General features: G+C 44.6%; 1 protein-coding gene across 1 annotated transcript in view; it reads left to right on the top strand.

The window, feature by feature from the left end:
• LOC140405579 (phosphatase and actin regulator 1-like) overlaps positions 1–12,182 on the top strand; it is a gene marked incomplete at its 3' end in the record, with an annotated part of 649,269 nt that overhangs the window by 41,238 nt on the left and 595,849 nt on the right. The window lies entirely within an intron of this gene.

The raw sequence follows: 12,182 nt of genomic DNA, 5'->3' as shown, positions 1-12,182 counted from the left end.
TTAACTAACAAAGTTGTTTCAGGATTACCCAATTGTGCGGTATACATCGACGATCTAGTAATTTTCAGCCAGACATGGACCCAACATTTGAAACATCTGATGGAGTTATTTCATCGACTTCAGGAGGCAGGTTTGGTGATAAACCTAGCCAAAAGTGAATTTGGAAAAGCCCAAGTCACTTTCCGTGAGGAGTTTTCGATCCCCTCGAGACAAAGGGAAATAATGCAATTCCTTGATACGAATGGATTTGATCGAACACTTGTGCAAAAGTTTTGTTGCGTGGTTGCTCCACTGATGGACTTGCTGAAGAAACGTCGAAAATGTCAATGGACAGCAGACTTTCAACAGACATTTGACTTCCTGAATGCTGTGATAACCAATGCTCCTGTGTTGGAGAATTACAAGGGACTCTGTGATCAGATTGAACTAAAGTATCTGACTTTAAAGAGAAATGCTGAGGCAAATAGAAATGGATGGATCGTGCAGAGACCGTCCATGTTCAAAGAGACTGTCAATCATGAACGATTTCAGTTGGAGGAAGAAGAACGGGAATAAATAGGATTATATTATTATACCTGTTCGCGTGTGTTGTTTTTTAAAACTGTGAAGTATATTTACTGTGTGTATTTCTTAAAGGATGGTGAAAAGGTGAAAAATGAAACCATCGTGAAGTTGATGGTTTATTTATTTTTTCTTGGGGAGAGGTGTCATGAGGATGTCACTTTAAGAAATGTTTGGCTGCTCATGTTACTGCAGTGATGTCAGAGTGGGGGTGGAGCTGAGCTCTGGTTCTGCTTTTTAGTTCCACTTTGAGAAAAGCTTGGGTGTGTCTGGATTTTTGTTTTTGTTTTTCAGTGTGTTGCAGCTGAAGTCAGAAAAAGCAGCTGTACTGTTGAGCTCTCGGCCATGAAGGACTATCTCTTAATCACTTGGTGAATTCAGAATTATAAATGTTTTCAGTTGTGAATGTAAACTCTGACGTGCTTCTGTTTAAAGGTTTGTTAAGTCTTCTGGGTGTTAAAAGCATACAGATTACTTAGTGTTGTATTCTTTGGGGGTTGTATTTTAATTAATGGTTGCTAAGATGTTCACTGTATGTTTTAAAAATGTTAGCTTGAGTTCATAGAATAAGCATTGTTTTGCTTTAAAAAAATACTTTTCCATTTCTGCTGTACCACATCTGTAGAGTGGGCCATGTGCCCCCCATACCACAATCTATTAAAAGTTGTGGGTCAGGTGAACTCCATGATACACTTTGGGATTCTCTAAACCCTGGCCCATAACAATATATATGTATATATATATATACACTTACAGTGCTGTTAGGAATGCAGTTCCAAGATTTTGCATCAGAGACAACCTCGCCCACACCCTCACCCACAACCACATCACCCAGACTCTCTTGCACACCCAAAGCATTACCCACACTCTCTCTCTCCTCAATGTTCGGACCTTCACCCACACACTCACCCCACTCCATCTGCCTCACCCACATTGTCACCCACACTCTCACTAACAACCTCACTCATGCCCAAATCCTCCCCCATACTCATACGCTCACCCTCTCATGCGCACACCTCACCTACACTCAATCGCTCACCCACACCTTTACCTACACGCTCACCCACATCCTCATTTACCATTCTCACATACACCAAGACTCTCATCCTCGCTCGACCCCTCCCCAACACCCTCACAGTGTAGTCCTTTTGGGGGTTTTCAACTTCCCCAATATTCACTGGGGTAGTCATAGTGTGAAAGGTTTCGAGAGAGTTGAGTTCTTCAAATGCATCCAGGAGAACTTTTCAAACCAGTACGTAGAAGATCCGACAGAAAGGGAACGGTCCTGGACTTAATTTTAGGTAACAAAGACGGGTAATTTTAGGTAACAAAAACAGGAAAGTGGTTGAAGTATCAGTGGGGTGCATTTTGCAGACAGTGATCATAACGGCGTTAAAACAAAGAACAAAGAAAAATACAGCACAGGAACAGGCCTTTCGGCCCTCCAAGTCTGTGCCGGCCATGCTGCCCGTCTAACCTAAAACTTTCTTCACTTCTGGGGTCGGTATCCCTCTATTCCTATCCCATTCCTGTAGGGTGCACGTTAGCACAGTTGTTGGCACTGTTGCTTCACAGTGGCAGGGTCCCGGCTTCGATTCCGCTTGGGTCACTGTCTGTGCGGAGTCTGCACATTCTCCCCGTGTCTGCATGAGTTTCCTCCGGGCGCTCCGGTTTCCTCCCACAAGTCCTGAAAGAAGTGCTTGGACTTTCTGAATTCTCCCTCAGTGTACCTGAACAGGCGCCGGAGTGTGGCAACTAGGAGATTTTCATAGTAACTTCATTGCTGTGTTAATGTAAGCCTACTTGTGACAATAATAAAAATTGTTGTTATTTGTCAAGACGCTCTTAAAAGTCACGGTCGTACCTGCTTCCACCACCTCCTCCGACAGCGAGTTCCTGGCACCTACTACCCTCTAAAACTTCCCTCGCACATCTCTAAACTTTGTCCCTCGGACCTTAAACATACGTGCCCCAGACTCTTCCACCCTGGGAAAAAGCATCTGACTATTCACTCTGTCCATGTTCCTCATAATTTAGATTCATAATTGTTGTGGAAAAGGACAAGGATGGGTCTGAGATCAAAGTTTTAAACTGGGGGAAGGCCAATTTTGATAAGATCTGATATGATTTGGCCAGAGTGGACTGGGAGCAGACACTTTTTGGTAAATCTGTGACAAAACAGTGGGATGCATTCAAGAAGGAAATAGGGAGAGTGCAGAGCCAACATGTTCCAATAAAGAAAAGGAGTCAGACCAACAAATCCAGTGAACCTTGGGTATGGAGGGATATACAGCGTTAGATAAAATTAAAAAGAGTGGCAGCTATCGAGGATTCAAAGCAGAAGCCCTAGAGACGTATAGAATGTGCAAGAGGGAACTTAAAAAAGAAATTTAGGAGATCAAAAAGAGGTCATGAAAGGTAAAATAAAGGAAAATCCTAAATTGTTTTACAAGTACATTAAGGGTAAAAGGATAACTAGGACCCATTAAGGACCACAGTGGTAATTTGTGTGTGGAGCCGGAGGATGTAGGTAGGTTCTAAATAAATACTTTGTGTCGGTGTTCACTCGTGAGAGGGAAGGAATGTGTATAAAAATCAGGAAGAAGGACGGTGATAAAACTAAAGAGATTAACACAGATAAAGAGGAGGTTCTGAGTGATCTGGCATGCTTAAAAGTTGATAAATCCCCAGGGCCAGATGAAATGTATCCCAGGCTTCTGAGGTGAAGAATTATTAATTCCTCTCTGGTCACAGGAGAGATGCCGGAGGACTGGAGGATAGCCAATGTGGTACCATTATTCAAGAAGAAAGACAGAGATACACAAGGAAACTACAGGCCAGTCAGTCTAACCTCAGTGGGGGAACTTTGGAAGCAATTCTGAGAGACAGAATTAATCTGCATTTGGAGAGGCAGGGATTAATCAAGAACAGTCAGCATGTTTTATTAAGGGGAGGTCATGTCTGACCAACTTGATTGAATTTTTCGAAGAGGTGACCACGTGTTGAGAAGAGGGAAATGCATTTGACATAGTCTACTTGGACTTCAGTAAGACTTTTGATAAGGTCCCACACCCTCAGCCGCACTCTTACTTACCAACTCACCCTCCTCTCAGGCCCCATGGCCCCACCTTCATCTCCACTTGAGCCCTAGCCTTGGTTCCTCTCGGGCCCCCCCACAGCTCCAGCCCACCCTGGATCCCCTTATCAGGCCATACCTGGAGGGGACTGACCCAGGTTGCGGACCCCTGTAATAAAGTAAAGGGAAAGAGCAAACTAATAGAGTACAGCACAGGAACAGGCCCTTCAGCCCTCCAAGCCTGCGCCGACCATGCTGCCCGTCTAAACTGAAATTATACAGTGAATGGTAGAACCCTCAAGAGTATTGAAAGTCAAAGAGATCTAGGAGTACAGGTCCACAGGTCATTGAAAGGGGCAACACAGGTGGAGAAGGTAGTCAAGAAGGCATACGGCATGCTTGCCTTCATTGGCCGGGGCATTGAGTATAAGAATTGGCAAGTCAGGTTGCAGCTGTGTAGAACCTTAGTTAGGCCACACTTGGAGTATTGTGTTCAATTCTGGTCGCCACACTACCAGAAGGATGTGGAGGCTTTAGTGAGGGTGCAGAAGAGATTTACCAGAATGTTGCCTGGTATGGAGGGCATTAGCTATGAGGAGCGATTGAATAAACTCGGTTTGTTACATAGAACATAGAACATAGAACAATACAGCGCAGTACAGGCCCTTCGGCCCACGATGTTGCACCGAAACAAAAGCCATCTAACCTACACTATGCCATTATCATCCATATGTTTATCCAATAAACTTTTAAATGCCCTCAATGTTGGCGAGTTCACTACTGTAGCAGGTAGGGCATTCCACGGCCTTACTACTCTTTGCGTAAAGAACCTACCTCTGACCTCTGTCCTATATCTATTACCCCTCAGTTTAAAGTTATGTCCCCTCGTGCCAGCCATATCCATCCGCGGGAGAAGGCTCTCACTGTCCACCCTATCCAACCCCCTGATCATTTTGTATGCCTCTATTAAGTCTCCCCTTAGCCTTCTTCTCTCCAACGAAAACAACCTCAAGTCCGTCAGCCTTTCCTCATAAGATTTTCCCTCCATACCAGGCAACATCCTGGTAAATCTCCTTGCACCCGCTCCAAAGCCTCCACGTCCTTCCTATAATGCGGTGACCAGAACTGTACGCAATACTCCAAATGCGGCCGGACCAGAGTTCTGTACAGCTGCAACATGACCTCTCGACTCCGGAACTCAATCCCTCTACCAATAAAGGCCAACACTCCATAGGCCTTCTTCACAACCCTATCAACCTGGGTGGCAACTTTCAGGGATCTATGTACATGGACACCTAGATCCCTCTGCTCAGCCACACTTTCAAGAACTTTACCATTAGCCAAATATTCCGCATTCCTGTTATTCCTTCCAAAGTGAATCACCTCACACTTCTCTACATTAAACTCCATTTGCCACCTCTCAGCCCAGCTCTGCAGCTTATCTATATCCCTCTGTAACCTGCTACATCCTTCCACACTATCGACAACACCACCGACTTTAGTATCATCTGCAAATTTACTCACCCACCCTTCTGTGCCTTCCTCTAGGTCATTGATAAAAATGACAAACAGCAACGGCCCCAGAACAGATCCTTGTGGTACTCCACTTGTGACTGTACTCCATTCTGAACATTTCCCATCAACCACCACCCTCTGTCTTCTTTCAGCTAGCCAATTTCTGATCCACATCTCGAAATCACCCTCAATCCCCAGCCTCCGTATTTTTTGCAATAGCCTACCGTGGGGAACCTTATCAAACGCTTTGCTGAAATCCATATACACCACATCAACTGCTCTACCTTCGTCTACCTGTTCAGTCACCTTCTCAAAGAACTCAATAAGGTTTGTGAGGCATGACCTACCCTTCACAAAGCCATGCTGAATATCCCTGATCATATCATTCCTATCTAGATGATTATAAATCTTGTCCCTTATAATCCCCTCCAAGACTTTACCCACTACAGACGTGAGGCTCACCGGTCTATAGTTGCCGGGGTTGTCTCTGCTCCCCTTTTTGAACAAAGGGACCACATTTGCTGTCCTCCAGTCCTCTGGCACTATTCCTGTAGCCAATGATGACATAAAAATCAAAGCCAAAGGTCCAGCAATCTCTTCCCTGGCCTCCCATAGAATCCTAGGATAAATCCCATCAGGTCCCGGGGACTTATCTCTTTTCAGCCTGTCCAGAATTGCCAACACCTCTTCCCTACGTACCTCAATGCCATCTATTCTATTAGCCTGGGACTCAGCATTCTCCTCCACAACATTATCTTTTTCCTGAGTGAATACTGACGAAAAATATTCATTTAGTATCTCGCCTATCTCTTCAGACTCCACACACAATTTCCCATCCCTGTCCTTGACTGGTCCTACTCTTTCCCTAGTCATTCGCTTATTCCTGACATACCTATAGAAAGCTTTTGGGTTTTCCTTGATCCTTCCTGCCAAATACTTCTCATGTCCCCTCCTTGCTCGTCTTAGCTCTCTCTTTAGATCCTTCCTCGCTACCTTGTAACTATCCATCGCCCCAACCGAAACTTCACACTTCATCTTCACATAGGCCTCCTTCTTCCTCTTAACAAGAGATTCCACTTCCCTGGTAAACCACGGTTCCCTCGCTCGACGCCTTCCTCCCTGTCTGACCGGTACATACTTATCAAGAACACGCAGTAGCTGATCCTTGAACAAGCCCCACTTATCCAGTGTGCCCAACACTTGCAGCCTACTTCTCCACCTTATCCCCCCCAAGTCACGTCTAATGGCAGCATAATTGCCCTTCCCCCAGCTATAACTCTTGCCCTGCGGTGTATACTTATCCCTTTCCATCATTAACGTAAACGTCACCGAATTGTGGTCACTGTCCCCAAAGTGCTCTCCTACCTCCAAATCCAACACCTGGCCTGGTTCATTACCCAAAACCAAATCCAACGTGGCCTCGCCTCTTGTTGGCCTGTCAACATATTGTTTCAGGAAACCCTCCTGCACACACTGTACAAAAAACGACCCATCTATTGTACTCGAACTATATCTTTTCCAGTCAATATTTGGAAAGTTAAAGTCTCCCATAATAACTACCCTGTTACTTTCGCTCATATCCAGAATCATCTTCGCCATCCTTTCCTCTACATCCCTAGAACTATTAGGAGGCCTATAAAAAACTCCCAACAGGGTGACCTCTCCTTTCCTGTTTCTAACTTCAGCCAATACTACCTCGGAAGAAGAGTCCCCATCTAGCATCCTCTCCGCCACTGTAATACTGCTCTTGACTAGCAGCGCCACACCTCCCCCTCTTTTGCCTCCTTCTCTGAGCTTACTAAAACACCTAAACCCCGGAACCTGCAACATCCATTTCTGTCCCTGCTCTATCCATGTCTCCGAAATGGCCACAACATCGAAGTCCCAGGTACCAACCCACGCTGCCAGTTCCCCTACCTTGTTTCGTATACTCCTGGCATTGAAGTAGACACACTTCAAACCACCTACCTGAACGCTGGCCCCCTACTGCGACGTCAAATCTGTGCTCCTGACCTCTATACTCTCATTCTCCCTTACCCTAAAACTACAATCCAGGTTCCCATGCCCCTGCTGCATTAGTTTAAACCCCCCCAAAGAGCACTAACAAATCTCCCCCCCAGGATATTTGTGCCCCTCAGGTTCAGATGTAGACCATCCTGTCTGTAGAGGTCCCACCTTCCCCAGAAAGAGCCCCAGTTATCCAAAAATCTGAAACCCTCCCGCCTGCACCATCCCTGTAGCCACGTGTTTAAATGCTCTCTCTCCCTATTCCTCATCTCACTATCACGTGGCACGGGCAACAACCCAGAGATAAAAACTCTGTTTGTTCTAGTTCTGAGCTTCCATCCTAGCTCCCTGAAAGCCTGCCTGACATCCTTGTCCCCTTTCCTACCTATGTCGTTGGTGCCAATGTGGACCACGACTTGGGGCTGCTCCCCCTCCCCCCTAAGGACCCGGAAAACACGATCCGAGACATCACGTACCCTTGCACCTGGGAGGCAACATACCAAACGTGAGTCTCTCACGCTCCCACAAAATCTCCTATCTGTGCCCCTGACTATAGAGTCCCCAATTACTAATGCTCTGCTCCTCTCCCCCCTTCCCTTCTGAGCAACAGGGACAGACTCCGTGCCAGAGGCCCGTACCCCATGGCTTACCCCTGGTAAGTCCCCCCCCCCCACAAGTATCCAAAGCGGTATACTTGTTTCTCAGGGGAACGACCGCAGGGGATCCCTGCACTGACTGTTTTTTCCCAGTCCCTCTTACAGTTACCCACCTATCTCCAATCTTTGGTGTAACTAATTCCCTGAAGCTGCTATCTATGACCCCTTCTGCCTCCCGAATGATCCGAAGTTCTTCCAACTCCAGCTCCAGTTCCCTAACTCGGTCTTGGAGGAGCTGGAGATGGCAGCACTTCCTGCAGGTAAAATCAGCAGGGACACTAACTGCATCCCTCACCTCAAACATCCTGCAGGAGGAACATTGTACTCCCTTCCCTGCCATTCCTCTAACTTTCTACCAAGATCTGGCTAACAACTAAATTAAATTTTTATAAAAAATAATAATAATATAATAAAAATATGGTACTTACCTCAGACCAATGGGTTTTATTATTAGGTTAGAGGAGGAGGGCGGGTGGGAGACACTACACGTGTTCTCACTGGAACGAAGGAGGTTGAGGGGAGACCTGATAGAGGTATATAGAATTATGAGGGGCATAGACAGAGTGGATAGTCAGAGGCTTTTCCCCAGGGTAGAGGGGTCAATTACTAGGGGGCATAGGTTTAAGGTGAGAGGGGCAAGGTTTAGAGTAGATGTACGAGGCAAGCTTTTTACACAGAGGGTAGTGGGTGCCTGGAACCCGCTACCGGAGGAGGTGGTGGAAGCAGGGACGATAGTGACATTTAAGGGGCATCTTGACAAATACATGAATAGGATGGGAATAGAGGCATACGGACCCAGGAAGTGTAGAAGATTGTAGTTTAGTCGGGCAGCATGGTCGGCACGGGTTTGAAGGGCCTGTTCCTGTGCTATGCATCTCTTTGTTCTTTGTATACCATCTGGGGTCACAAAATCTGAAATCTCCTTCGCCCTGTCGGATAAAATGTACCTGCCAGTAACCTTTAAGTAAATCCAGGTTGGAAATAAAAGCTGATTGTCCCACTTTCTCAATGCAATCCTCCAAATGTGGGATAGGATAAGAGTCCGTCCTTGTAACTGCATTAACTTTCTATAGTCCAAACATAACCGTTGGGTACTGTCTGGTTTAGATACCATCACTATGGGTAAGCATTATTGGCTGCAACCCACTTCAATTATGCTATTTTTAAGCATACTCTCAATCTCTTTGTTAACCTGTGCCAGTTTTAAAGGGTTAAGTCTATATGGATGACGTTTGATTGGAACAGCATTTCCCACATCTACATCATATGTAGCCATTTTGGTACTTCCCAATTTATCTCCACAAACTTGCCCATGTGATATCAATAACTCTTTCAGGTCAGTTCGTTTTTCCTCTGGAAGATAACTCAACAATTTATTCCAATTTTTAAGAACATCCTAGTTTTCCAATTTAACTAGAGGTATGTCAAATTCACAGTCATCTGGATTTGGTTCGTCACTTTGAGTTAGAATCATTAAAACCTCTCCTTTTTCTCCACTTCGCTTTCAAAGTACCTTTTAAGCATATTCACATGACACACTGGGTGAGTTTTCCTTCTCTCTGCCGTTTTTACCACATAATTCACCCCACTTAATTTCCTTTCAATTTGATAAGGTCCACAAAACCTTGCTTTTAAAGGTTCATCTACCACTGGTAACAACACTAAAACTTTATCTTCACTGGCAAAACTACGAACTTTGGATTTCTTGTCCACAACCCGTTTCATCACATTTTGTGCAATATTTATATGCTGCCGAGCCAATTCACCTGCTCTATTTAATTGTTCCCTAAAATTTGACACGTAATCCAGTAATGTAATTTCCGATTTCTCAGTCACCAATTTTTCCTTAATCAATTTAAGTGGTCCTCTTACCTCATGACCAAAACTTAGTTCAAAAGGACTGAATTTGGTTGACTCATTAGGTGCATCCCTAATTGCAAACAGTACGAATGGAATTCCTTTATCCCAATCCTCTGGATAATCTTGACAATAAGCCCTCAACGTTGGCTTTGATGTCTGATGCCACCTTTCTAACGCTCCGTACGATTCTGGATGGTACGCAGTTGATTTAAATTGTTTTATTCCTAAGCTATCCATAACTTCTTTGAAAATCCTTGAGGTAAAATTTGATCCTTGATCCGATTGTATTTCTGTGGGTAGTCCATATCTGCTAAAGAATTGAAGTAACTCCTCCACAATCTTTTTAGCTGTAACTTTAGGTACTGGAATGGCCTCTGGACACCTAGTAGACACATCGATTCTAGTCAAAAGATATTGATTCCCACTTTTTGTTTTAGGAAGCGGTCCTACGCAATCAATTAGGACCCTTGTAAAAGGTTCCTGAAATGCTGGAATGGGTATTAAGGGCGCTGGTTTTATCACTGCTTGAGGTTTCCCTATCATTTGGCATGAGTGACATGATCGACAAAATTTAACTACATCTTTATGTAGTCCAGGCCAATAAAAATGTTTTTGTATTTTAGCTTGAGTTTTCCTTATTCCCAAATGACCTCCCACTGGTACCTCATGTGCAACTCGCAACACCTCCTTTCTATACCCTACCGGCAATACTACTTGATGAACCTCTGCCCACTTTTCATCCGCCTGCATATGTAAAGCTCTCCATTTTCTCATCAAGGCATCACTTTTACGGTAACAACACTCTGGTAAAGACTCAGATTCCTCTTCCGCATATGCTTTCTGATACATCCATTTTATTTCTACATCTTTCTGTTGTAACTCCGCCAATTTTCCTGAACTAAAAATATCCGCCTCATCCTCCACCTGTTCTTGTTCTTTTTCAAACATCTGATCAAAAATCGATTCTGATAATGGTACTTCATCTTCACTCTTTGATTTCTCCTCTTGTCTTAACCTGTGACTTTGCGACCTTGTTACGACACAATCCGGAAAAATCCCACGTTATTCGTCCTTCAACACTTCAGTTGTCTGATTTTCCACTGGCTTATCAACCACAATAGGTATCACTCCCACCTGCGATCCAGCTATATCATTACCCAAGATAAACTGTATTCCTGGACAAGATAGTTTCTCTATTACTCCTACTATCACTTCACCACTCTTCACTGGACTTTCCAATCTTATCTTTGTTTGCACTGAGTGCTGAATTTGGTGCATTTGAGTGCTATAGTGAGAGTTTGGTGACTGAGGGAGTATAAGGGTTCATTTTTATCTAAAGTCTAGTCTTTCTTTTATTTAGTTAATTAACTTAAAAGTTGTTGTTTGGTTTAGAAGAAGGTGAATTTTTAATCAGCATCAAACAAAGGTTCTACTTGTAGGTACTTGCAGCTGGAGCTTGTTAATTCGTGAATTGGATTAGGCCAGTTTTCAGAGGCTAGATTCACAGTATAAAAGTGATCCACTACAGTCCAGACTTTGTTTGCACTGAGTGCTGAATTTGCTGCATTTGAGTGCTATAGTGAGAGTTTGGTGACTGAGGGAGTATCAGGGTTCATTTTTATCTAAAGTATTGTCTTTCTTTTATTTAGTTAATTAACTTAAAAGTTGCTGTTTGGTTTAGAAGAAAGTGAATTTTCAATCAGCTTCAAACAAAGGTTCTACTTGTAGGTACTTGCAGCTGGAGCTTGTTAATTAGTTAATTGGATTAGGTCAGTGTTTAGAGGCTAGATTCACAGTATGAAAGTGATCCACTACAGTGCAGACTTGGATCAGCATGTCCAAGGCCTGGGTAGTTAGTGCAGGTGATGGCCGAGGCCCAGGACAGGGTTGCCCTCTTACAGATATGTGTTGCGGCACTCCTGAGCATGGCCCAGTCACAGCGGGCCATGGCCGAGTGTGTTGGTGGCATTGCCCGGGTGCTGGCTGACATGGCACAGACCCAAAGGGTGGTGGCCTAATCCCAGAGGGAGATGGCACAGCATTGGCTGATGTGGAACACACCCAGAAGGTGGTGGCACAGTCCATCGTGATATTCCACAATCCCAGACGGGTGGTGCACTCCCTGTGCTTCATGGCCGCAAGCATGCAGACCCTGGTGGTGATGGCAGCAGGCCTCCAGGACTGGCAGCGCAGGGGCGGGGAGCCTCACTTTGTGTGGCCTCCCGCGCCTGCCCGGGCCCCATGTCCTGTCCATTCTCGCCAACCCCCATTTTTTATTTATTTTTTGTTTGCACTGAGTGCTGAATTTGGGTGCTATAGTGAGAGTCTGGTGACTGAAGGCTTCATTTTTATCTAATGCCTAGTTTTTCATTTATTTAGTTAATTAACTTAAAAGTTGCTGTTTGGGTTTAGAAGAAGGTGAGTTTTCAATCAGCTTTAAACAGTGGTTCTACTTGCAGCTGGAGCTTGTTAATTAGTTAATTGGATTAGGCCAGTTTTCAGAGGCT

Source organism: Scyliorhinus torazame, unplaced genomic scaffold (assembly GCF_047496885.1).
Source record: "Scyliorhinus torazame isolate Kashiwa2021f unplaced genomic scaffold, sScyTor2.1 scaffold_91, whole genome shotgun sequence".
NCBI classification, from domain to species: Eukaryota; Metazoa; Chordata; class Chondrichthyes; order Carcharhiniformes; family Scyliorhinidae; genus Scyliorhinus; species Scyliorhinus torazame.
This window is presented reverse-complemented; position numbering and strand designations above follow the sequence as displayed.